This window comes from Mirounga angustirostris, unplaced genomic scaffold (assembly GCF_029215605.1).
Source record: "Mirounga angustirostris isolate CCGP_5_RB_7025 unplaced genomic scaffold, mMirAng1.0.hap1 SCAF_9, whole genome shotgun sequence".
Taxonomy (NCBI): domain Eukaryota; kingdom Metazoa; phylum Chordata; class Mammalia; order Carnivora; family Phocidae; genus Mirounga; species Mirounga angustirostris.
This window is the reverse complement of record NW_026991717.1, coordinates 98,913,302-98,918,261: the sequence shown is the minus strand read 5'-3', so window position 1 is coordinate 98,918,261 and position 4,960 is coordinate 98,913,302. Positions and strand designations below refer to the sequence as shown.

The 4,960-nt window shown below is 42.7% G+C and overlaps 1 pseudogene; it reads right to left on the bottom strand.

The window, feature by feature from the left end:
• Nucleotides 1-4,342: 4,342 nt before the first annotated feature.
• On the bottom strand, nucleotides 4,343-4,960 carry LOC123862184 (large ribosomal subunit protein eL43-like; annotated as a pseudogene).

Genomic DNA, 4,960 nt, shown 5'->3' with positions numbered 1-4,960 from the left:
CTATCTACCGAAAAATCCAACCCTCCCCCCACTAAACTGAAATGCTACCATTATCAAAAACTTAAGTTTTCAAATTAATTTGTATAGTAATTTATTGCTGCATAAATGACCCTAAATTCAGCGACAAAAAAATAGCACCCCTTTATTACCTTGCAGTTTCTGTGGGTCAGGAATCCAGGCCTGGGTTAGCTGGGTCCTCTGCATTTGGGCCTTTCACAAAGCTATAAAGTGTCAGCTGGGGCTGAGGTCTCATCTGAGGCTTGACTGGAGAAGGACATGCTGCCAAGTTCACATGCCTGTTAGTAGGATTCAGTTCCTTGGAGGTTGTCAGACTGAGGGCCTGGCTTCTTTCTGGTATCTGCTGGAGGCCACTCTAAGTTCCTTGCCTCTCCATATGACAGCTCACTTCAGCAAAGCCAGCAAGGAAGAGAGTCAATGAGAGTCTGCTTGCAAGATGGAAGTTACTGTCTTACTCACTCTTATCTAATGTACAGAAGTGACAGTCCACCATCTATGCCACATTCTATAGGTTAGAATCAAGTCACATGTCCCACTCACACTCAGAGGAAGGGAATTACACAAGGGGGTGAATACTAGGATATGGCTATTCATTGGGGGCCATCCTAGAGTTTGTCTGCCCTTTGGCCCCAGTAATTCATGTCTCTCCCACAAGCAAAATGCACCCACCTGTTTCCATGTTCTCCAAAAGTCTCATCCCCTCACAGCATCACTTTGAAGTCTGGAATCTCATCATCTAAACCAGGCCAGGTGTGGCCAAGGCACCTCAGGTGCAGCTCATTAAATCCAGCTCCTGAAGCACAATTCCTCCCTATCTGTAGACCTGTGAAACTAATGAGACCTGTCACTTGCCCATGCACCTAACATACAATGGATAACAGCTAGAAACACTCCCATTCAAAAAGGAAGAAAATGGGAGGTACAGAAGAGTCACTGTCCATAGCAATTCACAGGTTTAGGTCTGTTTAAAATTTCCATAACATACATATATTGGTATATATATATATATAGTGGTACATTGTGCTTACTAAGTTCCAAGGACTCTTCGATGTGCTTTATATATAAACTTATTTAGCCCTCACAACAGCCCGAGGAGGGTAGGTACTAGTATTATCCTAATTTTACATAAGAGCAAAATGAAGTACAGAGAGGTTAAACAAATTTCCAAGGTCATACAGCCAATAAGTGACAGAGCCAGACACAGGGCGAGTATTCCTGTAAGAACAATTTGTAGGAGGTTTGGGTGAAGGAGGAACAAAACCAGTGTTCTCAACTGGCAATCATTCTTCCTGATTCCTTGTAACACAAAACTGTGTGTGTCTGTGTGTGTGTGATACTTTAGCCCTTTCTACTCCCCAGTCAGCAGCGATCAACAACTGTGGGGGCTATTCACAATTCAGAGGTATTTTTCCCTACCCTCCCTACTTCACTGACTGCTTCCTGCAAATATGGCAAGAGTATGTGTTTCTTCATTTAACCCCACCTCTCCTGCTACTTCTCAGTGCCACCTGGAAACTCCTGCAGCCAGCCTAAGCATCCTGTTCTCATAGTTTCTTTCCTTTTTTTTTTAAGATTTATTTATTTTAGACAGAGAGAGAGAGAGCATGCACATGGGGGGGAGGGGCAGAGGGAGAGGGAGAGAATCTCAAGTAGACTGCACTGACCCAGAAGCCCCACACAGGGCTTGATCTCACAACCTGAGATCATGACCTGAGCCGAAACTAAGAATCAGACACACAACTGACTGAGTCACTCAGGCACCCCTGTTCCCATCATTTCTTAGAAGGGATGTTGAACTCTCCCTCATGGCACATCATGTGGGGGATTTGTCTGCAATCCCCCTGCAGGCATCCCTTCTGGTGCCTTCACCAGCCCTCATTGGCCCACACTGCATCTGGCAGCCCTTCCTTTTTACTGTAGATCAGGCCTTGAAGTTGTCACTTTGGGTTGCCAAATCCACATCCATTCCCCTGCCCCTCCTTCCTAACAGAATCCCAACATTCTTGAGGTATCCAATACCCTCACATGCAGCCCAGGGGATTCAAGAGAAAATGACTCTATCCCCTTTATCCCTGCTCAAGGAATGTGCTCTGATTAGCCTTAACCTGTTTCAGTAATTTCTTCTCCCCACTTTGGCAGAGTTTGGTTCAGGAACCAAGGTTTTGAGCCAAACAGCACATGGCAATCCCTTTGGTGACAGATACTGAACCGGGGTGGGGGGGGTGCATATGAACTAAGTTGGTCCATCAGGATTTTTACTTGCTCTCTCATCTACTGGATATGAACAAAATAATGTAGCCAGAATTGCTATGGGCAGCCATATTAGAAACGCAAGGGGAACCAGGCTTCAGACGAATCCTGTGGGCAGCAGTGATGAGAGGCAGAAAAAATCTGGGTGGTTGATGATATTATTGAGCCTGCCATATCTTTGGAGTTCCTATTATATGAATTAGCACACTTTCTTATTTTTAAAGCCAGTCTGAGTCAAACTTGCTATTGATTGCAATCAAAAGCTTCCTAATTCATACAGAATTAAAGATGGTGCCTAGTTTGGTGGAAGTTATGTCTTTTTATTATTTGGGCACTTTTTTTTGGTAACTTCTACATTGGGTTGATTACAATCACTTTTTTTTGGAGGATGTTCAAAACTGATTAGTAGTGCTAATTACTTTTGTGAGCTCTAATAGTTCTAATAGTTAAAATAGGATTTTAAACTAAAAGTATGATTAGCTTCAAAACATGGAACAACAGCATTGTCCAAGGAAAGCTCAGCCTCGTAATAATTGTCATGCTCAAGGAAGAAAGTGGCATCCCACGACATCACACTTGCACATTTCTCCTTGGACTTACCGCTTCCTGCCACATTTGTCTCTTTATTAGTCAGCTACCACTGGGGCTTGTGGAATGCTTGAGGCAGGCATTGGGTTCTCCTTGTCCAACGACGGAATATATATGCTCCTGCAACTTGTGAGTGCCAGACATTAAATACTCCAGTATTCATTTCCAAACCTTAGAGTAATTCTAAAGGCCCTTAGGATAAAAAGTGAAATCAGAATGGCACCCTGAATAAATAAATGGGGGCCTGGATGGAGTAAAGACTTCTCTAAGTTTTCAAAACCCATTGCTATGATGGAGGGCAGGAGGAAATGTTACATCAGGGGTCCCCCCCAATTACTCATTGTATTATATGTGCTTAATGTATTGTGTGTTGGGGGTTCTTACTATTTTTCTCCCAATGAAAAGTAACGAGTTTTTGCACTTGAGGCCCAGCATGGAGGATTGATTTAAGTAAGTCCAAAGCAGGATTGGTTAGAGGCTGAGCTTGGAACTAAGCGTTTCCCCAAGCGTGGGTAGCTGGGAAGGGGTAGTGTTGACAGGTTTTCTGGAAGTGACAAACATGAGATCCCATTTGCACAGTCTCAGAGGAGAGAGGTTGGTAAGGGGTACCTGAGTCTCTGGGAGTGAATTTCCCTGTCAGCAGAGGGGACCACTCTGAAGAGTTACTGAGTTCGCCCAGACAAAACTGTCTGAGCAGGTGACCCGGGAGGCTCTGTACTCCATGGCGGCAACAGGGGCAGAAAGGGCAACCTCAACAATGTCAAGCAAATGTTGTTTCATCTCTTGGTTTGTACTTTTGCATTTGAAGAAGTCCTTCCCCACACAGAGGTCACAATGATTTATATATTTTCTATTAACTTCATGATTGTTTTGAAAATAGATCTTTAAGCCTTTTGGAGCCAATGTTTGTTTATGCAGTGGGTAGGGATTCGGTTTTATTTTTCTCAATATAGTGAGCCAGTTTTCCCATCTAGTAAACATCCTTTCCCACAGTTTTCCCATCAAGCTGCGTCCTTTCCCACATTTACATGTGGGGACCAAGTTCTACTCTAAACACAGCTCTGTCTCTGAACCATCTATTATTCTGTTCCATTATCCATTTTTGTGTTCTTGAATCAGTTTCATGGAATGATTGTAGCTTAGTAGTATGTCTTAAATATCACCTCTATGTCTTTCTCTTTCAAAGGAAACTTAGCTAAATCATGGACTTTTTTTTCCAAATAAATTTTAGAGTAAGTTTTCAGTGTTTCTCAAAAAAAAAAAAAAAAAACAACAACCCTGCCATTTTGATAAGATTGAATTTATAGGTTAATTTGGTTTTGGGGTTTTTTTTTTGTTGTTTTTTAATTAGAAGGATTTAAAAAAAAAGAAAGATTTTTAATTTACAAGTCTTTTGAGAAAGCAAAATTAATACAACACAAATTAGAAGATCTAATTAATAAATTTAACAATAAGCCAAAGTAATTGTTACATAAATTAATCCATTTATTATAGGCTAGGAATGTTTCCAATGGTGGAGCTTCTACTGGTCTTTCAACTCCTTCAGTCTTCTGATGGCTGAATTTACTGTGATGGCAGAGGGGGTGTTGTAGGTCCAGGTGCCACTGGCGTCGGTTTTCATGCAGGACCCACAATGCCAGATCCCCACTGCTCGTCTTTTCATCCTGGTTTTGCCACAGAAGGAGCAAGTGTTCTTAGAGTGCTGGCTTATTTCAATCTTCTTCACCATTTTCCTGAGGAGGCACCATAATGGGACCCGAATTTACCCATGACTCCAACCTTCTTGGTGTGTTTAGCCAAGTCGCTGCAAACTTGGGACCCTGGGACCATGACCTGATCCAAAGGCAGATGCTTAACCGACTAAGAGGAAGAGACTCAATGTGCAAGCCTATAGATTAATTTGTTTTTTTGGTTTGTTTGTTTTGTTTTGTTTTAAAGATTTTATTTATTTATTTGACAAGACAGAGATAGTGAGAGCAGGAACACAAGCAGGGGGAGTGGGAGAGGGAGAAGCAGGCTTCCCGCTGAGCAGGGAGCCCGATACGGGGCTCGATCCCAGGATCCTGGGGACAGACACTTAACCGATTGAGCCACCCAGGCTCCC